Below are 13,623 nucleotides of genomic sequence, written 5' to 3' on the forward strand. Positions count from 1 at the left end.
ATTGGTTTTGGGGGTGTGCAGAGAAGGAATACAGTGCCAGGAGACATGACACTTGCACAGGTGAAGAGTGCTGTGAAGTGGCTGAAAAATGGGAAAGCAGCTGGGATTGATGAGGTGTATGCAGAAATGCTTAAGTGTAGTGGAGAGAGTGGAATGAAGTGCTTGTTGGAGATAAGTAAGAAGGCATGGATGCGTGAAACTGTGCCTGCAGAGTGGAAAAAGGCTGTGATTGTACCCCTGTACAAAAATAAAGGTGGGCGAAGTGAGCGCAAGAATTATCGTGGCACAAATTTATTAAGTGTGGTAGGGAAGGTATATGGAAGAATTATTATAGAGAACGTAAGAGGATATCAGAAGTCGTAGTGAGTGATGAACAGGGTGGCTTTAGGAGTGGCAAAGGATGTAAGGATCAAATTTTTGCAGTGAGACAGATAGCAGAGAAGGCATGTGAGAAGGACCATAAAGTGTTTATGGCATTCATGGATCTAGAAAAAGCATATGACAAAGTAGACAGAGAGGGCCTGTGGAAAGTTTTGTGCATGCAGGGTGTAGAGGGTACGCTGCTAGGTGCTGCCAAGAGTTTTTATGATGGTAGCGAAGCATGTGTAAGTGTTAATGGGCAGCTAAGTGAATGGTTCACGATCTGTGTGGGAGTGCGACAAGGTTGTGTGATGTCTGCAAGGTTGTTCAATATATATATGGATGGCGTGATGAGAAAAGTAAAAACACTAGTAATGGAGAGAGGGGTAGCGTTGATAATGAATGGTGATGCATGGAGTATCTCAAATTTGTTGTATGCTGATGATGCAGTACTGCTTGCAAGTACCGGACAAGAACTTGGTAGGCTAGTGCATAGCTTTGCTGATGTCTGTGAGCATTGTACCTTGAGAGTAAATGTAGAAAAGAGTAAAGTGATGGTTAATGAAAGAGAAGGTGACTCCCAGTGTGATGTTAGAGTGAATGGAGAGAGACTGAAATTGGTGAGGGAGTACCTGGGTACAGTGATAGAAAGGAGAGGTAAATGTGCAAAAGAAGATGAAAGAAGAGTGACAAAAGGAAGAAAAGTAGCTGGTGCAATGAAGGTCTTGATAAGAAACAGAGGCTTGAGTGTTGCAGCTGCACGAGGCTTACATGAGGGAGTGTTAGTGTCAACTTTAACTTATGGATGTGAGACTATGGTGTGGCATGAAAATGAAAAGTCAAGACTGACCGTGGTGGAGATGGGGCTGCTGAGGAATGTATGTGGAGTACAGAGGGTGGATAGGATACAAAATAATGTGATTGGTGAAAGGTGTGGAGTGAGGAAGTCTGTGGACACCAGAATCGAAGAGAGTGTACTGAGATGGTATGGCCATGTGGAGAGAATGGATAACAATCGAGTGATGAAAAGGGTATATCTGAGAGAATTTGAAGGAGGGAGAAGGCAAGGTAGGCCAAGGAGAAGGTGGAGAAATATGGTGGAGGGGTTTGTGAGGAAGAGAGGTTTGGAAGTCTGTAAGGCTAGGGAACTGACAAGAGACTGAGCTGGCTGGATGAATGTTGTGAGGAGAAATCCTTGATCAGGGATTTTGGCATCCCATTTTAACGTGGCAGTGGCCCGATTGACTCGGAGTTTATATGAAGCTACAGAACGTGGTGAATGTTTTTTGACGTATCCGATAGAGCCAGGATTCTGGGGGCTTGAACGATGAGTGAATGGAAGAATGGCCCATTGGACTGGGCAAATTTGGGCTGTCTAGACATTGCTACTCCACACCCTGCCCTTGGGTGGGAAAGGAGGTCCGGATGATGATGATCATCATCATGATGTTAATGAGTGCTCAGACAGTAAAGAATTAGGTATCACGTTCCTCCGGTTCTCTAAGCTGAAAACAGCCAACCTGTGTATTGCCAGACACTCTGGGCTCTTGGCGTGCAAAGTGCCAAAGAGAGTTTTAAAAGGTCCTTGTTGAATGATTTTGAGTAAATCTTTACATCTATAAAGGATATTAAGGTATTAAAACGAATCATTGTGAATATAGCAATAATCCCTGTGAAACATCTTTGGGGATCCTTGGAAGGTGCAGCAGCTATAACCATCCAGGAGGCCCTAGGACAACTAATTTCAACTGGTCTCTCAGTGACACTGACTATGTTAGGGTCCGGTCCATCACAGAAGAAGGCTGTAACGAAATATCAGGGCTTGGCGTACTCATCAAATATATCAGTGGTGTAAAGTGCTTGAAAGACTAGGATAATTTCTGCAAAATAATCTATCAGTTATAATAAGAAATGATAAGGATACTCCCTCCCCATAAAAGAGAAATTGGCCGAGGTTGGAAACAGATGAATACAATGAATAGAAATTTTATTTTGGCACCAGCTTAAATACACTACGGTCTCCGAAAGTCCCGCTTCTCCTTCTGTCGGGCAGCAGCTCGACACCTTATATTAGTCGGAGTAAGGTTGCATATCACCACTATAATCTGTTTGGTTACACAATTTAGTTTTACCCAGTTCTTAGCTATGATTACCACAACGAATATAATGCTTGAGTTACAAGTGGCAAGCAGAAGGAATGAAAATTTTAAAGCAATAATGCATTTACATTAGTTTCAAAATATAATTAACATTCGCTGTCTTCATGTTTTCCATCCTCTCCCATTTTTTGTGAGGGAGGCAGATGCTGACCATTGTTCTTTAATTCATGAAGAAAAAGAATAAGTGAAGGGAATAATGAGGACAGTTAATATGCAACAAAATTATCAATAAAGTGTTCCGGCAATGAGTACCTGAAGGTCAGATGGCAAAGTCTCGGATTCTCGTAAGTTTAGGAAGCTCCATAACACAACTTCCTTATGGCCATCTTTTTGGGTATGGATGATTACTATTATTGTTTATGTTATTTATGTCGAGTAAGGTGAAATTGGTAGGATTTATGCAACACAGAACTGGACAGGAACGTGTAAAAAATGAAATATATTGCATTGGAAAAGTTATTAGAGAGCTTCCTCAACCAATGAGAATATGGATCTAAGTAACTGTGGGTGATGAAGCAAGCCACTATCAACGACACGGCTTCTGTTGATCATTATACAGTCTCCTTCAACAACTCCTCTCAGCCAGGTTCTTAAGATGCACAGTACAGTTACATTCATTAATATCCCTGCACTCATATTAATTTTGATTCCAGTTTCTTACAAGTACATTTGGAGGATAGGCTACGTGTGGTTCGTATGAGGACAGCACATGCTCTATGTGTGTGTGTGTGTGTGTGTGTGTGTGTGTGTGTGTGTGTGTGTGTGTGTGTGTGTGTGTGTGTGTGTGTGTGATTAATGCAGTATTAGTATTAATACTGGTAACTGCAACTCCCAGCTCACATGAAATGTGAACCCCGTGGACTGCAGACTAAACTTACCTTTCTCCTACACCTCAGAGTTCCCGTTCTGAGGGATAAGGAAGCTGCTGCCAGACGTTTGTTTAATCAGGCGTTGGAACCGCCTGGTTATATCTATGACACTGCATAAAGGCGTTCACCTGTACCATACAGAGAAAGGGATGGGGGATGGAGTTATCCCCGTACCCTGAAGATTGGGTCTATGAATGTGCGTGGATGTAGTACGATTGAGGCTAAAAGGGAGGAGATTGGGAGAATGTTTGTGAGAAGAAAGTTGGATGTGTTAGCTTTGAGTGAAACGAAGATGAAAGGGAAGGGGGAATCTATGTTTGGAAGTGTGAATGGAAGATTGTCAGGTGTTGATAGAGGAAGGGCAAGAGAAGGTGTGGCCTTGTTAGTGAGTCCGGAAGTTCAGCAATGTGTGATTGAATGGAAGGAGGTGTCATCGAGACTGATGTGGGTGAAAGCGAAATTTGAACGTGAGTTGTGGGTGTTTGTGAGTGCATATGGGCCTGGTAGTGAAAGGGATGAACAAGAGAGGGAGTCTTTCTGGAATGATGTTGATGAGTGTCTGCAGAGTTTTGAAGCGAATGTGAATGTGGTAATGATGGGAGATCTGAATGCTAGAGTGGGAAATGTAGCAGTTGAAGGTGTAGTTGGTATGCATGGTGTGCCTGGAAGAAATGAAAATGGGGAACGAATGATAGCGATGTGTGTTGAGCGAGAGATGGTGATTGGGAATACGCTGTTTGAGAAGAAAGATATTTATAAGTATACATGGGTGAGACAGGAGGGTGGAAGGGTTGTTGATAGAGCCTTGATGGACTATGTGGTTGTGTCTAGGAATGTAATAGGAAGATTGTTGGATGTGAGAGTTCTGAGAGGTGAGGGTGGAGGTATGTCTGACCACTACCTGGTGGAGGGAAAGTTAAGAGTAGGAAAGAGATGGATGAGAGCTAGGAGGGTTAGGTGTGGCAGGGAGGTTTTGAAAGTGAGTGAGTTGGATAAAAGAGAGAAAAAGATAGAGTATCAGGAGAAATTGAAAGATGAGTGGAACGCAGTGAAAGATCGGGAAAATGGCAGCGTGGAGGAGGAATGGCAGTTGTTTAAGAGTGCTGTGGTGGGGCATGCAGAAGAGGTGTGTGGTGTGAGACGTGTGGGTGGTGGTGTAAGAAAAGGAAGTGAATGGTGGTGCGAGGAAGTAAGTATGGCTGTGGCAGAGAAGAGACGTGCATATGAAGTGTGGCTGCAGAGGAAGGATGAGATGTCATATGAAAGGTATAAGGAGAAGAGGAATAGAGCGAGAAGGGCTGTGCGTGATGCTAAAGTGGCAGCAGATGAGAGGTGGGGTAGGCGGCTGACAGAGAATTTTCAGCAGAATAAGAATATGTTTTGGAAGGAGGTGAAAAGGGTGCGAAAGGGAGAGTCTGGGAAGGAAGAACGAGTAAAATCAGAGGATGGAAGGATGTTAATTGAGATGGATGCAGTAAGGAAGAGATGGGCAGAGTATTTTGAAAGATTGTTAAATGTAGAGGAGGAAAGGGTGGCTGAGATTGTGGCGGATGGAAGGGTGCAAGGAATAAATGTGTTGGGAGAGTTGAATGATTCTTTGATCACGAAGGAAGAAGTGGAGAAGGCAGTAAAGGAGATGAAAACAGGGAAAGCTGCAGGTATGGATGGGTGTGCTGTGGAATGCCTGAAGGGTGGTGGAGTGACTATTGTTGACTGGTTAGTAAGATTGTTGAATGTGTGCTTTGAGAAAAAGGTATGGTGCCAATTGACTGGGCAAGTGCTTGTGTGGTCCCGTTGTATAAAGGCAAGGGTGATAAGTATGAATGTACTAGCTTTAGGGGTATAAGTCTGTTGAGTGTTGTAGGTAAGGTGTATGGTAGAGTGTTAATTATAAGAGAGAGGGTACAGAGGGAGTGATTAGTGATGAGCAGTGTGGCTTTAGGAGAGGGAGGGGATGCGTTGATCAGGTGTTTGCTGTGAGACAAGTGTGTGAAAAGTATTTAGCGAAAGGCAAGGATGTGTTTTGGGCATTTATGGATTTAGAGAAAGCGTATGATAGAATTGATAGGGAGGCTTTGTGGACTGTTTTAAGATTGTATGGACTTGATGGTAGGTTACTAAAAGGGGTGAAAAGTTTTTATGTAAATAGTAGAGCGTGTGTAAGAGTGGGAAATGCTGTGAGTGATTGGTTTCCTGTGAGAGTGGGGCTGCGACAGGGATGTGTGATGTCGCCTTGGTTGTTTAATATTTACATGGATGGTGTTGTAAGGGAGGTGAATGCAAGAGTTTTAGGTGGTCTGAGTCTGGTAAATGTTGATGGAGGAGAGTGGAATCTGAAGCAGCTGCTGTTTGCAGATGATACTGCACTGGTGACTGATTCAGAGGAGAGATTGAGACAGTTGGTAGAGGAGTTTGGAAGGGTGTGTGAAAGGAGGAAATTGAAAGTAAATGAGAATAAGAGTAAAGTGATGAAGTGTACGAGGTTGATAGATGGTAGGGGGATGAATATAGTTTTGAATGGTGAGTTGCTTGAGGAGGTAGATTGTTTTAAATATCTAGGGTCACATGTTGCTGTGGATGGAAGAATAGATGCAGAAGTGAAGTTTAGAATAAATGAAGTAGGAAAGGTGCTGGGAGGAATGAAAAAGTGTTTAAATGTCGTTCGCTTAGAATGGATGTAAAGAGAAGGCTGTATGAGGGTGTTGTGGTACCGACTGCATTATATGGGGCTGAAACATGGAATATGGGTGTAGCAGAGAGGAAAAGTTTGAATGTAATGGAGATGAGATGTCTGAGGAGTATGTGTGGAGTGACGCATATGGATCGGGTGCGAAATGATGAAGTGCGAAGGAGAACTGGAGTTGTTGGGAGATGGCTGGTAGAGTTGAGCAGAGGGTGTTGCAATGGTTTGGACATATGGAGAGAATGGATAATGAGCGATTGGTGAAAAAGATAACTAGATCTGATGTGAGAGGTGTAAGGCTGAGAGGAAGACCACGAATAGGATGGATGGACAGTGTGAAGAGAGCGCTGGATGCGAGAGGGATGTCTGTTGAGCAAGGAAGAGTGGCTGTGCGTGACAGAAATAAATGGAGAGAAATTGTGAATGAATAAGTGATGACGCAGCCCTGAGGGGATATTCTCCCGCATTTGGTCTGATCAGCTAGTCAGATCAGGTGCGGGTAAGGGGATGGGTCTGTTATGATGTGGCAGGGGTAAACCAGTTCTGCTGTCGGGCCCTGCTGCGGATGTCACTGATTGCATTGCCCAGTTGACCCTTGTGCGGTGTGGTGCGGTGAGGATCTGTCCGTTCTCCCCTTTGGGGCTAAGATGCAAATGAATGTGTTTGAATGGATGAGTAAATGGAGAGTGAGTCGTCCTGTCTCGGCTACCTCCCTTTCCTTGGGGGAAGCAGCCTAGTTATATATATATATATATATATATATATATATATATATATATATATATATATACATATATATATATATATATATATATATATATATATTATCCAAGGAAGAAGGAGCCATAGGCTGGCAGCATGGAAATTGTTCCCTGCAGGAAGAAAACAAAAACAAGATAACAAACAGAGAGCCAAGTTCAAGATCCTATCATTTCGAGATGCCTGGACACACTGCGTTTGAAAGACTGGAGATCACAGGCAGCAGAAAATACAGACAAAGGGAGAGTTCCAGAGCTGACCTGTTGCACAAATGAAGGACTGGGAGTAACGGTTAACTCTTACATTAAAGATAGACAGAAAACGGATTAAAGTTTTTTGCTAAACGGGTGCTACGCGCCCGCCATAGTGCTGGAGGGATGCAAGAAGACAGTTTAGAGGACCAGTGACCATTGAAGTACCTATAGAAAAAAGATGGAGATGCAACAGTGCCGCGAAGAGACAGAGGGTGAAGGGAGCCAGCAAGAGGAGGTGAGTTCCATCTATCTAGGAGAGTTAATGAGACAAAAAGCCTTGGACTCCATGGTGGGAAGAGCTGTATGTGGGGAGTCCCCCCACACATGAGAGTTGTACTCTACACAGGGGCGAATATTACCCGTGTATAAAGTCAACAACTGTGCAGGGGTTCAGAAGGCCTAGCACACCCAGTCTCTTTGAAATATATTTTATAATAGAGATTATATGTTCTTTCCAAGATAAATCCCAGGAGAATGATACCCCAGGTATATTTAAAGATGATGAAGGATTGAGCCTGGTATTGTTAAAAATTAGAAAGTACTCCTATGGGTTGATACATATAAGAACTAAGTTTTTGAAGCATTAACCCACCCCATCCCGACCCATTTTTCACCACTGCCCCCCCCCCCCAATCCCGACAGATTTTAGAATTTTTTTTTTTGGCTCAAACCTCTGCTTTTGGTAGGAAAAATCGACAATTCATAGAGAAATCACTCACCTGAGGTTTAAAATACTGGATACAGGTAAGAGTACCCCTTACCTTACTGTGTTTTCTATGAGGCAGGCTCCAGAGAAAAAGTACCATGGGAAGGGTAACTATTCCACAACACGCATAAAACGGTATTTATTTATATGGTACAAATTTATATGCAGTACAAGAGTATATTGGTTTTCACACAGTAATATGGGCGATATAAGCATTGTTTTACACACCAAACACATCAACATATGGCACATTCTTTTACGACATTACCACCTCATCAGTTCTGCTTGTTTCTTCCTCTGGCTTGTTTCTTTCTTTGTCCTCCGCCTCGGGAATCACTTTCGCCTTGAATTTCGTCATTGGAGAGACCGTGGAGCGACATGTCTTTACTGGCCAGGTCACTGTTAACAGGTGAGTTCCCGAGAAAATGGCATGCAGGGGGAGGGGGGGTCAGGTGGGGCCAGGCAATATCCCCACCTGACAGCTGATAGAGGAAGGTCTCCCACATATGCCTACCAAAAATCACCCGCGAAACTTGAAGAACGTGCAAAATGACGGACCTAACAATTGCAAAATGTATGGATACATCATCGGGTGTCACCATGACAAAACGTGGTGACATATCCATACATCAACAGGGTGCCTTGGGTTAAAAACAGCAAGATTACATTTACCCACAAAAGAGATATGAGCCAAGTCAGACTTTAGGTGTGCCAAAGCATCATCTCTTGTTTGTTGAAGTAACTGCTGAGATGGCTTCTGTGGGAAGCTAATGGAGAAGTGAAGGGTGGAGTCATCAGTGTATGAGTGGATAGGGCTAGATGTAGAGCTTAGGCCATTGATGAATAAAAGGATGAGTGTTGGCGATAAAACAGAGCCCTGGGGAACACTACTATTGATAATGGTAGGAAAGGAACGGTGGCTGCCTACAGCAGCAGCTATAGAACGACCAGAAAAGAAGCTAGAGATGAAGGCACGTATAGAAGGACAGAAACAGTAATAGGACAGTTTGGAAATTTAAGATTTCTGCAAGACTAGATCCAAAGTCTTTAAGATGTCAGGTTCAATGGCAAAGCTTTCACCAAAGACCCGAAAGGAGGATGACCAGAGGTCTGAAAGGTAGATGAGAAGATCGCCATTTTACTGTCAGCCATGAGGACGTCAGAGAGAGGAAGTGATGGAGGAACAGCCCCAAAATCGTCCAAGACAGAATTGGAGGAGAAAGTCTGAGCACAGAGTTCGGTCTTATCAGTAGAAGAAATAGCTACAGAGTCATCAGAGTGGAAAAGACAAGAATAATGGGGTAAAGTTGTTAGAAAGGTTTTTGGTAAGATGGCAGAAGGGACAGGAAGTATTCGAGTTGGAGAGTTCAGAGCATTTAGTACGAATGAAATTTTTGGCAGAGAGATCAGACTTAGCACGATTCCTGGCTGAAACGTAAAAGAGATGAAATTCAGGAGTGGGTTGGCTCCAGTACCTTGTCTAGGCTTCCTCCTTGTTGTGGACAGCATTAGAACATGCGTGATTAAACCAAGGAATTTTTGCATTAGTCAGTGGATATGAGTAAGGAATGTATTCTTCCATGCCTGAGAGAATAGCTTGCATAATGCGCAAGGCACACCCAGAAGGTTCTTGGCCATGGAACCAATAATCATTCCAGGGAAAATCAAAGAAGTACTGCCTGAGGGCCTCCCACTCTGCACCTCCAAAGTGCCACAGGCACCACTTTTTTGCAGGGTCCTCAGACCTTCCTGGAGCAATAGGACATGTTAAGGTGATAAAGTTGCCATTGAAGGAGCCGAATGGAGAGGAAAGATTAACAGAGTAAGCAGAAGGATTAGTTAAAAGGAAGAGGTCAGGTTTAATGCAACCCTCTCCAAAGCGGTCAGGGATATGGGTACGGTGCTGTACAAGCTGCTCTAGGTCTTTAAGGATAGAATAGTTGTAGGTTTGTTCGCCAGGTGGATCAGTGAAATGAGAGGAGAGCCAAAGGTGGCGATGAACACCGAAATATTTTAGAATGGAGATTTCAGAGAAAGGAGGAATGGATAGGAAGTGCTCCATCTTAGAAGAAAGATAGTCGAAGAATTTTACAAAGTTAGTAGAATCAGGGAATAAGTAAACAGCACAGACAGATTTACTCAGAGAATGGCAGGAAAGCAGGAGCCAGAGTAGTGAATTCAGGAGATTCAAGTTCAGCAACATGAAAGAAAGATGTTGTGTGCATATACATAACAGCCACTTTTAGCTTTGAAATGAATATATAGAAAGTAGGAGGATACAGAGAAGGGTTTCCTATCAGTCACCTCAGACATCTGGGTCTCAGTTAGGAAGAGAAGGTGAGGTTTAGATGAGGTGAGGTGGAGCTGAACAGTGAGAAAGGTCTAGGAAAGGCCGCTATTGTTGCAAAATTGACGAAGACATTGGTTCCAGGCATCTTGCTGGGTCGTCACCACGAGAGGGGCTGAAGGTGGGGGCTTTGACCCCCCCAGGGACTCTGAGGCATGGTTAGTATTTGCAATTTTTTTATTTATAAATTTCAGTACGAAGTGAAGTGCGTAATGTGCATGTAGATTGGTGCTGACAGTTAGAAGAACTTGTATTGGAAAGCATGCAGGCCTACTCACTGTGTTAAGAGATGAGGCTATGATGCAACTATACCCTGTTTGCTTGACCTGTGCAGCTGAGATGTATGAGGCAAGTCATAGGATAGCGGCCAATCTCAGAAAGATCCATTATTGTAGGAGTTACCCCAGTCGGAAGTATAACAAACGACAGCCTATTTTCTCCTAAGCAGGCACATCCCCCCTATCAGAAATGGACGGTTGTGGTCACAGCAAATATATTTAACATATAGTAATGAGCTCGTTTCCATGACAACCTACAGAAAAAATGCAAAACCAAAAAATTCATTTAATATTCAATATATCTGTCAATATTAACCTTCTCATGCATCATAAGTTTCCAGTAAGTTTCTGTGCCCCCCCACAGAACCAAAACCACAATCAGGCTTCCTCCGCTCTATGCGGAAAGAAATTTTGTGGCTAAAATTAACCCTCGGAATATGCTTATATTGTTATAAATCGTAGCCCATCTTTGCTGATGTTTATACAATAAGATAAGCAAAAAAAAAAAAAAAAAAGATGGATAAATGTATAGAAATGAACCGAGAATAAACGGTATTCAGGTGAAAACTAGCTTCCAACAACTTTCCAAAGTCACGTTGAAAAATTTTTCCCGTGATGAGCAGTTGCAAAGGACTTGCCTATATGCAGAATTTCATGAGCTTTCAAATGAGCTTGGTTGCGATTTGATATGTCCAATAGTTTTCGGGTAAATTGAACAAAAAAAAAAACTACGAAAATCGCCTAGAAATGTCTGATTTGTATATTAATTGGTATGTTATTAGTGACACTGTAATAACATAAATGTAAATTATATTCAGTTTTGTAGCCCAAAGTTTAAGGAAGCCCAAGATATAATTCAGAGTGTTATAACCCTTATTGTTACTCAGAAAATAAATGTTGAAAACTTACAATGGGTTGCACACGGTAACAGCACGTATGCTTCGGCCCTTACGCTGAGTAAGCTCGTCTTTCGGAATTTTTCCCAAAATAATTATTTCCACACATAGGTTACTTTGCTTTACAAATGTTAAATAAGAAATCACCTCCTTGATCATGCTTTCTTTGGATTTTTGATGCGGCCTATACTTTACAAGTAAAATGACTGAGAGAGTAGCAATCAAATGCACTACACTTTCCCAATGAGAAGTGTATAGTAAACACACATTTTATACCTTACAATACAATAGTCTAAGAACTAGACAAATACGCTGGTTATTCACGTCCTCTAGCAGTGTTGTAGTATCTCATGAGAGGAGATGGATTCGCAGAGAGCAGGAAGGGTATGATCACAGCCTGTGTGTGTGTGAGTATTTGTGATGTGTGTGTGTGTGTGTGTGTGTGTGTGTGTGTGTGTGTGTGTGTGTGTGTGTGTGTGTGTGTTTGCAATGTGATTTACCGCTGTATGCTTTCATCATAGGGTACTGATGAAAGCATATTCCTGTGCAGAGTAGGACATCACAAACAGGACATATATAGCTGGTGTCCCTCCTCGTATTTGCAAATAGCACAGCAAACACTGCAGGCTTTTCCTGTCGGGGATTCTCTCCGGGGTGTGCTGCAGTGTTGAGTCCAAGCGTGTCCTATTGTCCAAATATCGACGGCACTTTGACAGCAGTGCTTCTCCATATCCTCGCCTCCGTACTCCTGTTGGAGGTGCAGTGGCAGGAGCTGGCCAAGTAACTCCTGACTGGCCAGCTACTGCGGGAGGTGGAGCAGTTGTGGCAGTGACTGGCCGAGTTATTCCTGACAGACCAGGTACTGCAGGAGGTGGAGCGATGGTTGCAGGTAGAGCCGAGGCTCCAGTTGATGGAGTGGTTGCTGCAGGTACTGGTGCTCGTCATCACGAGGGAAGGTCGGGCATGGTGAATGGCAAGACCCGATGCAGGTCAATCCTTCCCCCGGAATGCCAGGAGTTTGTGGCATATGTGCTCCTGGAATTCTAGGAGAGTCATAGGCCTGGTGGTGTTCTTTTTGTACAGGGTGTAGGCATTGAATAGGGCCATGTTAATGAAATAGAAGGTCAGTTTCTTGGTCCACTTGACCGTCCTCCTTTGGGAGGGGTAATATTTGATCATCTGATCGAAATGATCCACCCTGCCCATGTTCTCATTGTAGTCCTAAACCATGATGGGCTTGTTGACGGTTTCGATAATGTGGCGGAATCTCCCGTCTGGACCCTTTACCTTCCCATTCACCTGCTTAAGGATGGTGGCGTCGCTGTGGAAGGTGGACACCATATTTACAATACAGTTGTCCTTCCACAACAACACCATTACACTGCCCTTGCGTCTAGCTTCCACTCCATCATCAGGAAGGCATCTAGCACTACTGATATCCTCCAGCTCCCTTGGTGCTCCCCTTGCAAGTCGTACTGTGCCACACACCTACACTCCCTCTCTGAAGAGTTGTTCACACAGTGATACAAAGTTGTAATAATTGTCCATATACAACTCGTATCCTTTCCCCTTGAAAGGTTCAACAAGGCCCCATGCTGTGTTTTCTAGACTGTGTATACCTCAAAATTCCAAACGTAGCCACTTCTTGCCTCAACCAAGATGTAAAATTTGATGGCATACTTTAGGGGCTTTGTAGGGTTATATACACGGAAGGAGAGCCGCCCTTTCCAACCCAGAGATTCCTTATCCAGGCTAAGAGGTTTGGACGGGATGTAAACCTTCCTGAACCTCTGAAGGGGATACTGCATCACTGTGTGAATCCTTATTAGCTGGTCTTGATTGTCCTCGGGTATGGCGAGACTATGGGAAGCATGATAGTGCTTCAGGATGGCCCTGAAGTTTCCACTCATTGTCCACCGAAATATGGGGTAATCGTGAACCTCCGTGGACTGCCAATAGTGTCTTATGGTTGGCAGTGCACAAATCCCCATAAGAAAGTATAAGCCGAGGAATCGGGCCATCTCCTTTTCGTTGCAGAGGTACCAGGCATCAACTGCAGTCCCCAAGGAATCTTGCATAATTGTTCGTTTTGACCATCAGGTACATCAACAACTCCCTAGTAGAATAAAGTTGGAAGTAATGGAGTGGTGTTCTTGGTGGTGCCACTCTCAAATCTGGTGTTTCAGTGAAGGGGCCACCATTATGTGCGAATGACCCAGAACTCCAGGTTTCATCCTGATGGTCTTCACCTGGGGAAATGCTTGGCTGCGCATGTGTGTGGCGCACACAACCCCGAGCCAGACGACTACCTT

The sequence above is a fragment of the Coenobita brevimanus genome, chromosome 32 (assembly GCF_032717465.1).
Source record: "Coenobita brevimanus isolate Jiangsu-jjx chromosome 32, ASM3271746v2, whole genome shotgun sequence".
NCBI classification, from domain to species: Eukaryota; Metazoa; Arthropoda; class Malacostraca; order Decapoda; family Coenobitidae; genus Coenobita; species Coenobita brevimanus.